The 17,878-nt window shown below is 44.4% G+C and overlaps 1 protein-coding gene across 1 annotated transcript in view; it reads left to right on the top strand.

The window, feature by feature from the left end:
- The first annotated feature begins 1,873 nt into the window (after positions 1-1,873).
- Positions 1,874-17,878, top strand: part of LOC145341392 (solute carrier organic anion transporter family member 2A1-like) — a 229,316-nt gene continuing 213,311 nt past the window's right edge. The window contains exon 1 of the mRNA XM_080186332.1: positions 1,874-1,929. The gene's annotated coding sequence lies outside the window, so the exon portion shown is untranslated. The remainder of the gene's footprint in view (positions 1,930-17,878) is intronic.

The raw sequence follows: 17,878 nt of genomic DNA, 5'->3' as shown, positions 1-17,878 counted from the left end.
ATTTTCTCCCACAGTTCAAAAGATGTGCTGGTTAGGTGCTTTGACCATGCTAAATTTTCCCTCAGTGTACCCGAACTTGTGCTGGAGTATGGTGACATTTTTCTCAATAACTTCATTGCAGTAAGCGTACTTGTGACTAATAAATAAATATAAATAAAGAAAATATGTAATGGAAGTCATCCTCACCTCTGTTTCTGAATTCAGTCCTTACAAACATGCTTAGACTAAGGTGTAATAATGTTTACAACCAAGCCGATTCAAGTGACCATGTCTTGCTTTGTAAGCGCCGCTTGATAGCACTATAAATGGCGCCTTCCATCACTTTGATGCTGGTAAAGACTAGAATGATGGGATGGTACCTCGTCTCATAATCTAAAAAGTGTGTGAAGTGGTGTGATCTGCTCTTCATCAACTCCTCGTGGTGAAATTCAACATAAATCCCTGACACACTCTCTACATCAAAATGCAACAATTTATTTATCTAACTAACAGTAAATAACTTTACTAAACTATTACCAAACTGAATGAAACAAGATTCTAATGGTATGCTGTTCCAATAAATATAATTCCCACTCATTAGCAAAAAAGTGAATTTAGTCACTTTCTAAATTACAACCAGGTTTTATGTCTTCTGAAATATTCTGGGTCGTCTCTGTTGATTCTTCTGCTTGGAACTTCTTTCTTCTTTTTCTTTGGTAGATTTGCTATCTAGATGGTGCTGCGAGCTGTGGTAGGCGGCAATTGCTCTCTCCTTTTTGTCCCACTGCCCTCTTCTTTTAAACTTGCAATGACATATCAATATTTCCCACAATAAGATTGGTCCTAGATTATCAAAACTATCCGATTTAAATTTAATAGGTTTTTGGTATCTAAGTGCTTAATTCAAACTGGCTAAATTTGAAAGCCTGTTGTCTTGGTAACACTGCTGCTTGGCCTCTCGATACCAATTCAGTTCATTTGGAGTTCATAAATCATAGAACCCTACAGTGCAGAAAGAGGTCCTTCGGCCCATCGAGTCTGCACCGAATACAATCCCACCCAGGCCCTACCCCCATATCCCTACATATTATACCCACTAATCCCTCTAACCTACACATTCCTGGACACTAAGGGGCAATTTCTTAGCATGGTCAATCAACCTAACCCACACATCTTTGGATTGTGGGAGGAAACCGGAGTACCCGGAGGAAACCCACGCAGACACGAGGAGAATGTGCAAGCTCCACACAGACAGTGACCCGAGCCAGGAATCAAACCTAGGACCCTGGAGCTGTGAAGCAGCAGTGCTACCCAGTGTGCTACCGTGCCGCCCATGTCCTTGCATTTTTTTAACTCTAAGCGCAGGAAAAGCACCACCTGTAAAGGGACCATGAAATGCTTTCTCCCCAGTGTTTTATAATTTTACAAACACCAATCTACAATTACTCTATCCAACTTTGCAACAGTATAATAAAATCCAATGTATTATGATATATTATGAGTGCTGCCATGAACACATATTGTACATCCTCAACTCTCAAGTACAGAATGAGAAGAAATATATACCAAATGAAAATTTCTGATTCCCAAAACATGTTTCAGCGTTTTGACACCAACCAAATTTGTGCTTTGGCAATAGTCCGACTAACTATTCATCATCTATCAGAACGCCTTTTAGGTAACCATATTTACACTTGGAGTCATTTTTATCAGCATTGATTCCTGAAGATTTAAAGATTTTTTTGAAGTTTTGGAAGTTGTTCCTGAGCACGGTAACAGATTTTCTGACAGTTTTCCCTTTTCACTTTGCAGCTCTTTGTCTTCTGCCACGGAATGCTACAGTGCGCCCAGCTCTTATATAGTGCCTATTTCAAAAGCAGCATTGTCGCCATTGAGAAACAATTTGGCCTCTCCAGCTTCTCATCTGGCTTCATCTCCAGCTTGCATGAGGTATTGTAATAGAAATGAGCTATGGTTTAGCTCAGGTCAGACACAGTCGTGTGGATTTGTAACTCGGAATACAGAGGATCATATGGAATTTATAAAAGGAGTAAATGTGATGTGAGAAAAACCTTTTTCCCACAGCAAATGGTTTGCATCTGGAATTCACTATCTGGAAGTGTGTTGGAGTCAGGTTCAATCAAAGCATTCAAAAGGGCATTGAATGTTTATTTGAGTAGAAACAGTGTGCAGGAGTTTGGGAAAAAGGCAGGAGAATGGCACTAAGTCATGTCGCTCGTTTGGAGAGCCAGTGCAGACTCAATTATTAATTATTTATTAATAATTAGTAATTATTACAATTAGTAATTATTTATCAAAATTCGCTGGACTCCGAGGAAGTGCCGGAAAATTGGAAAACGGCTAATGTTATGCCGCTGTTTAAAAAAGGTAGCAGACAAAAGGCAGGGAATTATAGGCTGGTTAGTTTAACATCTGTAGTTGGAAAAATGCTAGAATCCGTCATCAAAGAAGGAATAGCGAGGCACCTAGAAAGGAATGGTTTGATCGGAGGAGGGAACCGAGTGTACGGTGTCGAAATTTGCTGATGACACCAAGATTGGTGGAACGGCAAATTGCGCGGAGGGTGTGGAGAGGCTGCAGAAGGATCTAGATAGGCTGGGCGAATGGGCCAGGAAATGGCAAATGGAATTTAATGTTGGCAAGTGTGAGGTGGTCCACTTTGGTAGGAATAATGGTAGGAAGGACTATTACTTACGTGGCGAAAAACTGCAGCATGCGACGGTGCAGAGGGACCTCAGGGTCCTTGTGCATGAGTCGCAAAAACCCAGCCTGCAGGTGCAGCAGGTGGTCAAGAAGGCAAATGGGATGCTGGCCTTCATGGCGAGGGGGATTGAATATAAAAGGAGGGAGGTCTTGCTGCAGCTGTATAGGGCACTGGTGAGGCCGCAGCTGGAGTACTGTGTGCAGTTTTGGTCGCCGCACTTACGCAAGGATATTTTGGCCTTGGAGGGAGTGCAGAGGAGGTTTACTAGGCTGATTCCGGAGTTGAGGGGGTTGAACTATGAGGAAAGGCTGAATAAACTAGGCTTGTACTCGTTAGAGTTTAGAAGAATGTGGGGAGATCTCATTGAGACATATAAGATGTTGAATGGGATGGATAGGATAGAGGTGGAGAGGCTCTTCCCACTCAGAAAGGACAGTAGGACTAGAGGGCACAGCCTCAAGATAAAGGGAGGGGGGGTGCGGTTTAGAACGGAGTTGAGGAGGAACTTCTTCACTTAAAGGGTGGTGAATCTCTGGAATTCTCTGCCTGTTGAAGTGGTGGCCTCGCTCAATATTTTTATATATTTTTAAGACGCGGGTTGATAGGTTTTTGATAGGCAAGGGGATTAAGGGTTATGGGGAGAGGGCGGGAATGTGGAACTGAGCCACGACAGATCAGCCATGATCTTATTGAATGGCGGGGCAGGCTCAAGGGGCTAGATGGCCTACTCCTGCTCCTATTTCTTATGTTCTTATGTTCTTATCGAGCAGACACAGCACGGATTCGTTAAGGGGAAGTCGTGTTTAATGAATTTTTTGGATTTCTATGAGGATGTGACTAGTGCAGTAGACAGAGGGGAACCGGTGGATGTGGTGTTTTTAGATTTCCAAAAGGCGTCTGATAAGGTGCCTCACAACAGGTTGCTGCAAAAGGTTAGGGTGCACGGAGTTGGGGGTAAGGTGTTAGCGTGGATAGAGGATTGGCTGTCTAATAGGAAGCAGAGAGTTGGAATCAGTGGGTGCTATTCTGGTTGGCAGTTGGTGACCAGTGGAGAGCCGCAGGGATCGGTGCTGGGGCCTCAACTGTTTACCATTTACATAGATGATCTGGAGTAGGGGGCTGAGTGTAGGGTGACGAAATTTGCTGATGACACGAAGATGAGTGGAAAAGCAAATTGCATGGAGGGTGTGGAAAGTCTGCAGAGAGATCGGGATATGCTGAGTGAGTGGGCGAGGAGCTGGCAGATGGAGTATAATGTTAGCAAGTGTGAGGTTATCCACTTTGGCAGAAATAATAGTAGGAGGGATTATTATTTAAAAGGCGAAAAGCTGCAGCATGCTACGGTGCAGAGGGACCTGAGGGTCCTTGTGCACAAATCACAAAAACCCAGTCTGCAGGTGCAGCAGGTGATCAAGAAGGCGAATGGAATGATGGTCTTTATAGCAAGGGGGATAGAATATAAAAGCAGGGAGATCTTGCTGCAACTGTACAGGGTACTGGTGGGGCCGCAGCTGGAGTACTGTGTGCAGTTTTGGTTGCCGCACTTGCACAAGGATATATTGGCCTTGGAGGGAGTGCAGAGAAGGTTCACTAGGCTGATACTGGAGATGAGGCGGTTGGACTATGAAGAGAGACTGAATAGACTAGGTCTGTACTCGTTGGAGTTTAGAAGGCTGAGGGGGGATCTTATAGAGACATATAAGATAATGAAGGGGATAGATAGGGTAGAGGTGGAGAGATTCTTCCCACTTAGAAAGGATAGCAGGACTAGAGAGCACAGCCTCAAGATAAGGAGGGTTGCAGTTTAGATCGGAGTTGAGGAGGAACTTCTTCACTCAAAGGATGGTGAATCTCTGGAATTCTCTGCCAGTTGAAGTGGTGGAGGCTACCTCGCTAAATATATTTAAGTCACGGGTAGATAGGTTTCTGATAGACAATGGAATTAAGGATTATGGGGAGAAAACGGGAAAGTGGAACTAATCCACTTCAGATCAGCCATGATCTTATTGAATGGCGGGGCAGGCTCGAAGGGCTAGATGGCCTACTCCTGCTCCTATTTCTTATGTTCTTATGTTCTTACAATGGGTCAAATAGCCTTCTTCTGCAGCAAAGAGTCAATTCCATAGCAACTGAGTCTCACATATTGTGTCATCTGCCTAGTAATAGACATAGTAAAAAGTCTGACAACACCAGGTTTTAGTCCAACCTATTTATTTGATAATATACTCACAAGCTTTCTGGGTTAGCCCCTTCGTCAGGTGAATGGAGAGTTCTGGCCTCAGACAGAGCATATAAAGCACAGACAGTTTAGAGATTACTGATTAGAATGCGAATCCTTACACCTAACCTGCTGTTCAAGACCTGAAGTGGCTGATAATGTGAGTGGAAGGAGCACTGATCACACTTTAAAGAGATGTGTATTGTCTCCAGACAGTATAGTGAGTGAGGTTTTGCAAACCCAGGCAAGTCACGGAGGTTACAGATAGTGTGACATGAACATCTGTAACCCCCGTGACTTGCCTGGGTTTGCAAAACCTCACTCACTATACTGTCTGGAGACAACACACATCTCTTTAAACTGTGATCAGTGCTCCTTCCACTCACATTATCAGCCACTTCAGGTCTTGAACAGCAGGTTAGGTGTAAGGATTCGCATTCTAATCAGTAATCTCTAAACTGTCTGTGCTTTATATGCTCTGTCTGAGGCCAGAACTCTCCATTCACCTGACGAAGGGGCTAACCCCGAAAGCTTGTGAGTATATTATCAAATAAATAGGTTGGACTAAAACCTGGTGTTGTCAGACTTTTTACTGTGTTTACGCCAGTCCAACGCCGGCATACCCACATCATAGTAATAGACATCACAGAGAAAGTGCAGAATATTCTTAAGAAGGGAGGGAATGTGTCAGATCTGGTACACTTCAGTAACAATGACGCAGAGAGAACAGCTGTTGAGTCCTACTGTCAGATTTTCAGAAGCTAGGGAGGAAGTTAAAAGGTATGTTGGAGAAACTTGGTTTGTTCTCAGTGGAACAACAGAGGTTGAGGGATGACCTAATAATCTGCAAGATTATGAGGGGTATATGGACAGAGTGAATAGTCAGAAGCTTTTTCCAAGGGTGGAAGAGTCAGTTGCCAGGGGACATAGATATAAGGTGCGAGGGGAAAGAGTTAGAGGAGATATACAGGACAAGTTTTTTACACAGAGGGTGGTGGGTGCTTGCTACCGGGGAAGGTAGTGGAAGCAGATATGATAGAGACTTTCAAGGGACAGTGGACAAATAGATGAATAGGATAGGAATGGAGGGATATAGTTCCCAGAAGGGGAGGGGTTTTTAGTTCAGTTGGGCAGCATGGTCAGTGCAGGCTTGGAATGCCGAATTGCTGTAATTGAAGTGCTGTAATTTTCTTTTGTTCTTTGTATGATCTCAAGGGTAATAATCTATGGATTACTTCCAGTGTCACATGCTAGAGTCATAGAGTCCCATGCCGGGATTTTACCATTGCTTTATGCCTTTTTACGGGTGAGAAAATTTGGTAAAGTGGGGCCTGAGACAAGTAGCACGATCTGTGCCTGCTTCTGCACCGGTTTGCACTTTACCAAGGCTCATAAATGGCAACGATCAGGAACTGGCGAAAATGGGCATGACATCAATTTAAATAAATCAGTATGTATTTCAATCCACGTAACGAGCCGCACGCTCCACTTTACCAGCATGTCTGCCTTCAAGGAACAAATTTGCTGGGAATTCAAGAGTGGTGATATTGGGGAACTTTAAACATGCAGAAGATTGACTTGATTAATTAAGAAGGGGGACAAGTTCTGAAACAAAAACAGAAAATTATGAAAAAATCTCAGCAGACCTGATGATATCATGGGGAGAGAATAAAGCCAACATTTTGAGTCTAGATGACCCTTTGTGAGCGCTGTAATGTTTATCAGAATAGCTTCTGGACATTGCAAAACAGCATCATTGTCCCGAGATAGCTCAACTTCCTTGCAATGTACTTGGCCAACATTATCGCTGTATTTCCTCTTTTCCATATATACTTTCAATTGATTAATTATTACTGAGAGAAGGTTATTCTAGTCTGTAATGGTATTTGAAATGAAGCTGTTTCAATTTGCTTGGATAGATTCAAACTGTTTGGTGTTTTCCCTTTTTTAATATTTGCTAGGGCGCCAATAGTATATCCTTCGTGGTGAGCTGCTTTGCAGAACAGTGTAAGCCTGTTCAGCTGTCTTCATTGTTGTAGTGTGGGCCACTCCATGTAATTCAGCATAGATGCAACACTGGATGTTCTTTGAAGACTAACTTGTCTTTGAGCTATTTCCAGTTTGTTAACAAGGTTGGTTTGGTTGGGGCCCCAAGCCATTGCAGCCCAGAGTCATTGGGCTTTTTGTCTGCACCAGTCAAAGACAAACCATGCGACTATTCTAATGCTACTTTCTTGTACCTGGTCCATATTTGTGTGATTTCAAGGTATAGCTCTTGAGGCTAAAGGGATCAAGGGATGTGGGGGAAGGTGGGATCAGGATAGTGAATTTGATGATTGGCCATGATCATAATCAATGGTGGAGCAGACTTGAAGGGCTGAATGGCCTCCTCCTGGTTCTATTTTCTATGTATGTTTCAATGTATAGCCTTGTATGCCTTGGCATCGCAAGTGCACATCTAAATACTTTTGAAATATTATGAGGGTCTCTGCTGCCCTCCACCCCCTTTCAGGCAGAGAGTTCCAAACTTCCACCATCATCTGGGTGAAAACAGTTTTCCACACATCCCCTCTAAACCACCTGCCCTTTAATCTAGGTTTCCTGGTGATTGTGTCCCTCCACCAAGGGAAAACGTTTTTTCCTGTCTGTCTATGCTCCTCATAATTTTACACATCTCAGTCATGTTTCCCCCTCTGTCTCCTCTGCTCTAAGGAAAACAACCCCAATCTCACTTCATACCTAAAACTCTCCATCCCAGGTAGCATGCTGCTAAATCTCCTTAGCACGCTTTCCAATGTTATCACATCCTTCCTGCAATATGGATTTTAGAACTCTAGCTGTGGACTATGTTTTATATAGTTTCAGCAAAACCTCCCTGCTCTTAGACTTTACGTCTCGGCTAATAAAGACAAGTATACCACATGCCTTCTTATCCACTTCATTCACCAGTCTGGGATAGGTCAAAGCCTTGTATGTTGCAGTCTTTAATGTTTTGTTACATTTGGTTAGATTTCTCCTTGCAAATTCTAGAATTTTGTTTGATTATATAGTTTAGGTGGTGTACCCATGCTACGTCATTTGGTTGGTCAAGTAGCACCTTGGGACTGTCCTATGTAAGGCTGATGGCTATCATTCTGTCTCTGAAGGTCTAAGACTGTCTGCATCTTGTTGTATGCATGGTGTTGCATTTTGACATTCATTCATTTGAAAGTCATTTGCCATTCAAGGACCATTCTTTCGGGAGAATGTTCAGGAACTCTCCTTTTGCCCAGTATGATCTCAGTCACTGCTGAATTTGATGCTAGGGAATCTAGTGGATCAAGGGGACTAAGTATTTATCTGGAAACACTTGGGTAAGAGTGATCATTAAAAATGGCAAACAGCAAGAAGAATGTAAAGTAGAATTTCTAAATTGGAAGAAGACTAATGTCAAAAAGGATGAGAGAAATCTAGCCAAGCTAGGATGGAACCATATTTTGACAGGAAGAACTGTAAAGAGAGTATTAGTGACCTTTAAGGATGTAATGTTAGGCTAGGAAAGTTTCAACAAGGGTGAAAGGTAACAGATTCAAATTCTTTAAGTGATATGGGAGGTAAAGAATATGATGAAGCAAAGAAGAGGATGTATAAGATGCATATCAGATGATTCTTCAGGTAAGAACCAAACCAAGTGAAATAAGGTGAGAGGGGAAGTAAAATAAATAAGACTGGTAAAGAGGGAGATTAAGAATCGAAGGGCAGTCATTATAAAAGGGAACCCAAAAACATTCAATCAGCATGTAAATAGTAAGCAGGTAATTAGAGGTTAGAATTCTTACTGCATACTTTTTATCAATGTTTACTAAGGAAGGGAATGCTGACAAATTATCAGTTGAAGTAGAGGTGGTAGGGGTAATAGATGGGGTGAAGTATGACAGGAAGAATGTGCAGGAAAGGTCTAGAGTGGATAAGTGTCTTGATTGGGATAGTTATATCACAAGTTGCTGAAGGAAGTTGGGGTGGAGATGGTGGGAGGCTTTGTGGTAATCTTTAAATCCACCCTAGGCATGAGTGAGTTGTCAGAAGGTCAAAAAATAGCAAATTGATATCTTTCATCAAGAAAAGGTGTAAGGACTGTAGTTTTCTATGGTTTGCTGTAACACTGACTGTAACAAAGACAATAGTAACGGTCGGTTTATTTAGTGAACTCTGCAACTGTAAGAAACTGTCTTGCATGTTCTGCCTATGTCTGCATGTGTTTCCTCCAGGTGCTCCAGTTTCCTCCCATAGTCCAAAGGTGTGCAGATTAGTTGATTGGCCATGCTAAATTGCCCCTTAGTGTCCCAAAATGTGTATGTTAGGGGGTAAACATTTAGGGTCACAGGGGTAGTGCCTGAGGGGGATGCTCTGTCTGAGAGTCAATGCAGGCTCAATGGGCCAAAGGGCCTCCTTCTGCTCAGTGAGGGTTCTGTCCAAGGTCCTGGGGAAATCTGGCATGCTCCTGACGTGACCACGTCATAATGTAGTCACAGGTCGACCTGGTCCACATCCTCCCCAATTAGTTTGGGCTCCAATGATATGAGGTGTAACTACATAATATATAACTATATGATATGAGGTGAAAACTATATACAGACATGTGTATGAAATATATTAGCTATTCAACAGTGTACAATGGTTTGAGTGGACAATGAAAGACAAATTGGGCTCTTGTAACTTGGTGCACAATGCAGTGTGTGTCCATCAACCTCTTCGTTCAACCTGTCATAGGACGGAATAACAGAAAAGACGAAACAATGTTCGTCAATTTAGATAGTCTATGTGGTGACAATAATCCCAATATCATGTGTTGGGCCTGTTCAAATACCCAGAGTGTGTGATAACATCAATAGGTGGGGGAGACTAGTTTATGGACTGTGTCCATTTTGCTGGGCTCACGAGACATGACGAGTGTGTGATGTACAGACATGGGACCACCACATGAAACTCCAATGGGATCAGCATGAATGTGGGTATGGAGAGTTGAGTTGATAAATAAGGGGATTAGGGGTTATGGGGAAGAGGCAGAAGAAAGGGATGAGAAAAATATCAGCTATGATTGAAGGTGGAGCAGACTCGATAGGCCAAGTGGCCTAATTCTGCTCCTATGCGTTATGCTCTGATGGTCTTAGGTCAAGTCAAGAAAATCCCCAGCCGCCACACTCCGGTGCCTGTGCAGGTTCACAGAGAGAATTTAGCATGGCCAATGCACTTAACCAGCACGCCATTTGGACTGTGGGAGGAAACCGGAGCACCTGGAGGAAACCCACGCAGACATGACGAAAACGTGCAGATTCCACACAGACAATGACCCAAGTTGGGGAACGAATCCAGGTCCCTGGCGATGAGGCAGCAGTGCTAACCACTGTGTCACCCTAAAAACTGGCATGAGGTGACTGCGATTGCATACTTGCTGATTGCCACTGGAAGTTACCATGTCGTTGTTGGAGTTGTGTAGCCTTGTTGTTGACTATTGCCACTTCAACTGATATTTTGAGCGCATTCCCTTCCTTAGTAAACATTGATAAAAAGTATGCAGTAAGAATTCTAACCTCTAATTATCTGCTTACTATTTACAGGCCACATTTGGCCTGGTGCTGGGAGGAGGCTAAGGCTGTGAGCATGTCGATCGTAATGTGTCTTGTTGCACAGTCTGTATTGCATCAATGCACTTTTGCACATAAGATTTACGTTTGGACTGGAGCAGAACCTTGGCAGTGGGAATCGTGGTCGTAGCGCACTGGAAGAAACAAAGAACTAAGAAAATTACAGCACAGGAACAGGCCCTTCGTCCCTCCAAGCCTGCACCAACCATGCTGCCTGACTGAATAAATCCCTCTACCCTTCCGGGGACCATAATCCCTCTATTTCCCTCCTATTCATGTATTTGTCAAGATGCCCCTTAAAAGCCACTGTCATATCTGCTTCCACTACCTCCCCTGACAGCGAGTTCCAGGCACCCACCACGCTCTCTGTAAAAGGCTTGCCTCGTATATCTCCTTTAAACCTTGCCCCTCGCACCTTAAACCTGTATCCCCTAGTGATTGTCTCTTCCACCCTGGGAAAAAGCTTCTGACTATCCACTCTGTCCATACACCCCATAATCTTGTAGATTTCTATCAGGCCACCCCCTCAACCTCTGTCATTCCAGTGAGAACAAACCAAGGGAGGGGGGGCTGGTGGTGGGTGTGTAGGGAGAACGAGGAGAGGAGAATTGAACACTATATTCCAAGTGTAATCTAACTAAGGTTCTATAAAGCTGCATCATGTCTTGCCAGTTTTTAAACTCAATGCCCCAGCTGATGAAGGCAAGTGTGCTGGATACTTCTTGACTAACTTCTCCACCTGTGTTGCCGCTTTGAGTGACCTGTGTACCTATACACCTAGATCCCTTTGCCTGTCAATACTCTTAAGGGTTCTGCTATTTATTGTATATTCCCTATCCATATTAGATCTTCCAAAATGCACGTTTGTCTGGATTAAACTCATCTGCCATCTCTCAAGTCTCCGACCGATTTATATCCTGCTGTATCCTCTGATGGTCCTCATCGCTATCTGTGAATCCACTAACCTTTGTGTCATCCGCAGAATTACTAATCAAACCAGTTACATTTTCTTCCAAATCATTTATACATAGCACAAACAGCAAAGGTCCCAGCACTGATCCCTGAGGAACACCACTTGTCACAGCCCTCCATTCAGAAACGCACCCTTCCACTGCCAAGCTGTGTCTTCTATGACCGAGTAAGAAATCTCACAACACCAGGTTAAAGTCCAACAGGTTTATTTGGTAGCAAAAGCCGCTAGCTTTCGGAGTGCTGCTCCTTCATCAGGTGAGTGGGAGTTCTGTTCACAAACAGGGTATATAAAGACACAAACTCAATGTACAAAATAATGGTTGGAATGCGAGTCTGTACTTTTAAGACTTGACTCCTGTAAAGACAATGTGAGTGGAGAGAGGGCTAAGCACAGGTTAAAGAGATGTGTATTGTCTCTAGCCAGGACAGTTAGTGAGATTTTGCAAGTTCAGGCAAGTCATGGGAGTTACAGATAATGTGACATGAACCCAAGATCCCGGTTGAGGCCGTCCTCATGTGTGCAGAACTTGTCTATCAGTTTCTGCTCAGTGACTGTGCATTGTCATGTGTTGTGAAGGCCGCCTTGGAGAACTTTTACCCGAAGATTGGAGACTGAATGCCTGCGACCGCAACAGGCCTGGTGATTGTCAAGTGGTGTTCATTCATCCATTATCATAACATCTGTATGGTCACCCCAATGTACCATGCTTCGGGACATCCTTTCCTGCAGCATATCAGGTAGACAATGTTGGCCAAGTTGTAAGTGTATGGACTGTGTACCTGGTGGATGGTGTTCTCACATGAGATGATAGCATCTGTGTCGATGATCCGGCACATCTTGCAGAGGTTGCTGTGGCAGGGTTGTGTGGTGTCGTGGTCACTGTTCTCCTGAAGGCTGGGTAGTTTGCTGTTGTATCCTCAGTGGTCTGTTTGAGGTTGTGCAGTTGTTTGAAGGCGAGAAGTGGAGGTGTGGGGATGGCTTTGGCAAGATGTTTGTCTTCATCAATGACATGTTGAAGGCTCCAGAGAAGATGTTGTAGTTTCTCCACTCCGGGGAAGTACTGGACAATGGGGGGCACTCTGTCCGCCGCGTCTATGTTTGTCTTCTGAGGAAGTCGGTGCGGTTTTTTGCTGTGGCGCGACAGAACTGTCAATGGATGAGTCGAACGCCCTATCCTGTTCTTATGAGGGCATCTTTTAGCATCTGGAGGTGTCTGTTGCGATCCTCTTCATCTGAGCAGATCCTCTGTATATGGAGGGCTTGTCCATAGGGGATGGCATCTTTAACATGTTTAGGGTGGAAGTGGAGCTCCATGAGGTTGTCCGTGGGCTTGCGGTACAGTGAAGTACTGAGGTAACCATCCTTGATGGAGATGTGTGTGTCCAAGAATGCGACTGATTCCGGAGAGTAGTCCATGGTGAGTCTGATGATGGGATGGAACTTGTTGATGTCAATGTATAGTTGTTTCATGAATGTTCACCATAAGTTCAAAAGGAAGAAAATGTCATCGATGTATGTAGTGTGTAGCATCGGTTGAAGGTCCTGTGCGGTGAAGAGGTCTTTTTCGAACCTGTGCATGAAAATGTTGGCATATTGAGGTGCAAATTTGGTCCCCATGACTGTTCCGTGTGTCTGGATGAAGTACTGGTTGATGAAGATGAAGACATTGTGTTCCAGGATGAAGCGGATGAGTTGTAAAATTGCATCTGCAGATTGTCAGTTGTCGGTGTTGAGTACTGAGGCAGTTGCAGCAATGTCATCGTCATGAGGATGCTGATGTAGAGTGCCGAGATATCCATTGTGACGAGGAGTGCTCCTGGTTCAACTGCTCCATGTGTGCTGAGTTTCTGTAGGAAGTCCGTAGTGTTGCGACAAAAGCTGGGGGGGACACGGCAGACAGCGTACCCTTCGTTGTCCAGTACTTCCCCAGAGCAGAGAAGCTACAATATCTTCTCTGAAGCCTTCAACATGTCATTGATGAAGACGAACATCTTGCCAGGACCATCCTCAAACCCCCACTTTTTACCTTCAAACAACCACACAACCTCAAACAGCCTGTTGTCCGCAGCAAACTACCCAGCCTTCAGGAGAACAGTGACCACAACACTACACAATCCTGCCACAGCAACTTCTGCAAGACGTGCCAGATCATCGACAAGGATACCATCATCTTACATGAAAACACCATCCACCGGGCACATGTTACATAGACTTGCAATGTTGTCTACCTGATACACTGCAGGAAAGGATGCCCTGAGGCATGGTACACTGGGGAGACCATGCAGAAGCTATGACAATGGATGAATGAACACCACTCAACAATCACCAGGCAAGACTGTTCTCTTCCTATTGGGGAACACTTCAGCGGTCACGGGCATTCGACCTCTGATCTTCAGGTAAGCGTTCTCCAAGGCGGCCTTCACGACACATGACAACGCAGAGTCGCTGAGCAGAGACTGATAGCCAAGTTCTGCACACGTAAGGATGGCGTCAACCGGGATCTTGAGTTCATGTCACACTAACTGTAACGCTCACAACTTGCCTGGGCTTGCAAAATCTCACTAACTGTCCTGGCTGGAGACAATACACATTCCTTTAACCTATACTTAACCCAGTCTCCACTCACATTGCTTGTATGTTTAAGACTTCACTATCTGTAAAGATTCTCATTCTAACCATTATTTTGTAAATTGAGTTTGTGTCTTTATATGCCCTGTTTGTGAACAGAACTTCCACTTATCTGATGAAGGAGCTCCAAAAGCTAGTGGCTTTTGCTACCAAATAAACCTGTTGGACTTCTAACCTGGTATTGTGAGACTTCTAACTGTGTTTTCCCCAGTCCAACGCCGACATCTCCACTTCTATGACCAAGGCAGTTCTGTATCCACTTTGTCGGCTCACATCTGATCCCATGCAACTTTGCCTTCTGCACCAGTCTGCCATGGCAGACCTCTTCAAAGGCTCTATTGAAGTCTATGGAGCCAACATCCACTGCCCTACTCTCATCAATCATCTTCATCACTTCCTCGAAAACTCAATCAAGTTAGTGAGATACGACCTCCCCTCCCCATGTTGCCTGTCGCTAATACGTTCACTTATTTCCAAGTGGGAGTAATTCCTGTCTTGAAGAATACTCTCCAATAATGTCTCTACCACTGATGTAAGGCTCACTGACCTGTCATTACCTGGATTATTCTTGCTACCCTTCTTAAACAAAGGAACAACATTGGCTATTCTCCAGTCCTCTGGGATCTTCTCTGTCAGTAAGAAGTCTTCTCTTGCTCTTCATATACATATAAAAAGCCTGGGATTTTCCTTAATCCTGCTGCCAATGATTCTGAGTGACCCCTTTTAATCCTTCTTACTCCTTTTCTTTCTAATTTCCTTGTATACTACACTTGCTTCATGTGTTCCCAGCCTCCTAGCCTTAACAAATGTTTCTTTTTTCCCTTTGACTAGTCTCACAATATCTCTCATTATCTAAGGTTCCCAAAACTTGCCATACTTAACTTTCATCCTTACAGGAATGGGCCCATCCTGAATCCCTATCAACTTACACTTGAAAGCCTCCCACGTGCCAGATCTTGATTTGCCCTCAAACATCTGCCGCTAATTCCTCAATTCCTGCCTAATATTGTTGTAATTAACCTGCCAATTTAGCACCTTAACTTGAGGACTACGCTTTATCCATCAATACCTTAAAGTTTACTGAATTGTGGTCGCTGTTCCCCTACTGAAACGTTGATCATCTGGCCATGCTCATTCCCCAATACCAGATCCAGTATGGCCTCTTCCCTAGTTAACTATCAACATACTGTTTCAAGAAGCCCTCCTGGATGCTCCTGACAAACTCTGCTCCATCCTCGCCCCTAGCATTAAGTGAGTCCCAGTGAATATAGAGGAAGTTAAAATCTCCCACAACAACAACCCTGTTACTTCTACACCTTGCCAAGATCTCCCTGCATATGTGTTCCTATATTTCCCACTGGCAGCTGGGTGGCCTATAATAAACCCCCACCACTGTGACTACACCCTTCCTATTCCTGTGCTCTACCCATATTGTCTTGTTGCATGAGTCCTTTAAGGTGCCCTCCTGCAGTATAGCTGTGATATTCTTCTTAACCAGTAGTGCAACTCCTCCATCCCTTTTACATTCCCCTGTATCCCACCTGAAACATATGTATCCTGGAATGTTAAACTGCTAATCCTGCCCTTCCCTTAACCAAGTCTCTGTGCCATTTATATAGATGATCTGGAGGAGGGAACCGAGTTTAGGGTGTCGAAATTTGCTGATGACACCAAGATTGGTGGAAAGGCAAATTGTGCGGAGGGTGTGGAGAGTCTACAGAAGGATCTAGATAGGCTGGGCGAATGGGCCAGGAAATGGCAAATGGAATTTAATGTTGGCAAGTGCAAGGTGGTCCACTTTGGTAGGAATAATGGTAGGAAGGATTATTACTTGCATGGAGAAAAACTGCAGCAGGCGACAGTGCAGAGGGACCTCGGGGTCCTTGTGCATGAGTCGCAAAAACCCAGCCTGCAGGTGCAGCAGGTGGTCAGGAAGGCGAATGGGATGCTGGCCTTCATCGCGAGGGGGATTGAATATAAAAGTAGGGAGGTCTTGCTGCGGCTGTATAGGGCATTGGTGAGGCCGCAGCTGGAGTACTGTGTGCAGTTTTGGGCGCTGTACTTACGCAAGGATATTTTGGCCTTGGAGGGAGTGCAGAGGAGGTTTACTAGGATGATGCCGGAGTTGAGGGGGTTGAGCTATGAGGAGAGGCTGAATAAATTAGGCTTGTACTCGTTAGAGTTTAGAAGAATGAGGGGAGATCTCATTGAGACGTATAAGATGATGAATGGGATGGATAGGATAGAGGTGGAGAGACTCTTCCCGCTCAGAAAGGATAGTAGGACTAGGGGGCACAGCCTCAAGATAAAGGGGGGGCGGTTTAGAACGGAGTTGGGGAGGAACTTCTTCACTCAAAGGGTGGTGAATCTCTGGAATTCTCTGCCCGTTGAAGTGGTGGAGGTTACCTCGCTAAATATTTTTAAGATGCGGGTTGATGGGTTTTTGATAAGAGAGGGGATTAAAGGTTATGGGGAGAGGGCAGGAATGTGGAACTGAGCCACGACAGATCAGCCATGATCTTATTGAATGGCGGGGCAGGCTCGAAGGGCTAGTTGGCCTACTCCTGCTCCTATTTCTTATGTTCTTATGTTATGTAATCCAAAGTCTAAATTCATCTGTCTTACCTGTTACACTTCTCGCATTGAAACAAATGCACTTCAGTCCACCAGAACCTCTCTGATTAGCAACCATGCCCTGCCTGTTCTTGCTCTGAGTCTGATTGGCCCTACTATTTGGTTCCCCTTCACTTAAATCACCTCTTTATCTTTGCTTTGGTTCCCATCCCCCTTATAGCCAAACCAGTTTAAGTCCTCCCATGTAACACCAGCAAACCTCTCGGCCAGGATATTTATGCCCTTCCAGTTTAGATGCAACTGTCCTTGTATAGGTCCCACCTTCCCCAGAAGAGATCCCAATGGTCCAGATATCTGAAACCCTCCCTCCTACACCAGCTGTTTAGCCACGTGTTGAGCTGTACTTATTTCTAGTCTCACTGGCAGGTGGCACAAGGAGCAATCCTGAGATTACAACCCTAGAAGTCCTGCTTTTTAACTTTCTACCTAACTCCCTAAACTGCTGCTGCAGGACCTCATCTCTCTTCCTAACTATGTCTGTGTGGAAGAAGCTGTGTGGATGAGGGCAGAACCTGTCGAGGAAGATTCCACACGCAAAGTAACGCAGCACAGTAACCATTATGGTCACATTTACATTTTTTCAATAGGTGATTGGCTGAGCATACCACTCTTCCTGCTAGCCTGTTTGACTATGGGTGGAGGGGCTGCTTGTTATGTTCCCAAAGTCCCAGGCACATGCAAAATTTCAAAACTCCGCAGAGACGAATTGTTGAGTCTTGTCCATTATGATAGGGCAGCTTGGTGGCACAGTGACAATCACTGCTGCCTCACAGTGCCAGGGACCAAGGCTCAATTCTGGCTTTGGGTGACTGTGTGGAGTTTGCACATTCTTCTGACTTCCTCCAGGTGCTCCAGTTTCTTCCCATAGTCTACAGTTCAAAGATGTACCGGTTAGGTGGACTAAATTTATGCTAAATTTATTCTTAGTGTCTCAATGCCTCAACGTGAATGCTAACATTGTATTTGCCTTCCTAACTGCCGACTGAACCTTCAGGTTAACCTTAAGAGAATCATAGAATCATAGAAAAACTACAGCACAAACAGGCCCTTTGGCCCACAAGTTGCGCCAATCTTATCTCTACCTACTAGGCTTACCT

Source organism: Carcharhinus amblyrhynchos, chromosome 3 (genome assembly GCF_965287045.1).
Source record: "Carcharhinus amblyrhynchos chromosome 3, sCarAmb.v2.hapA, whole genome shotgun sequence".
NCBI classification, from domain to species: domain Eukaryota; kingdom Metazoa; phylum Chordata; class Chondrichthyes; order Carcharhiniformes; family Carcharhinidae; genus Carcharhinus; species Carcharhinus amblyrhynchos.
This window is presented reverse-complemented; position numbering and strand designations above follow the sequence as displayed.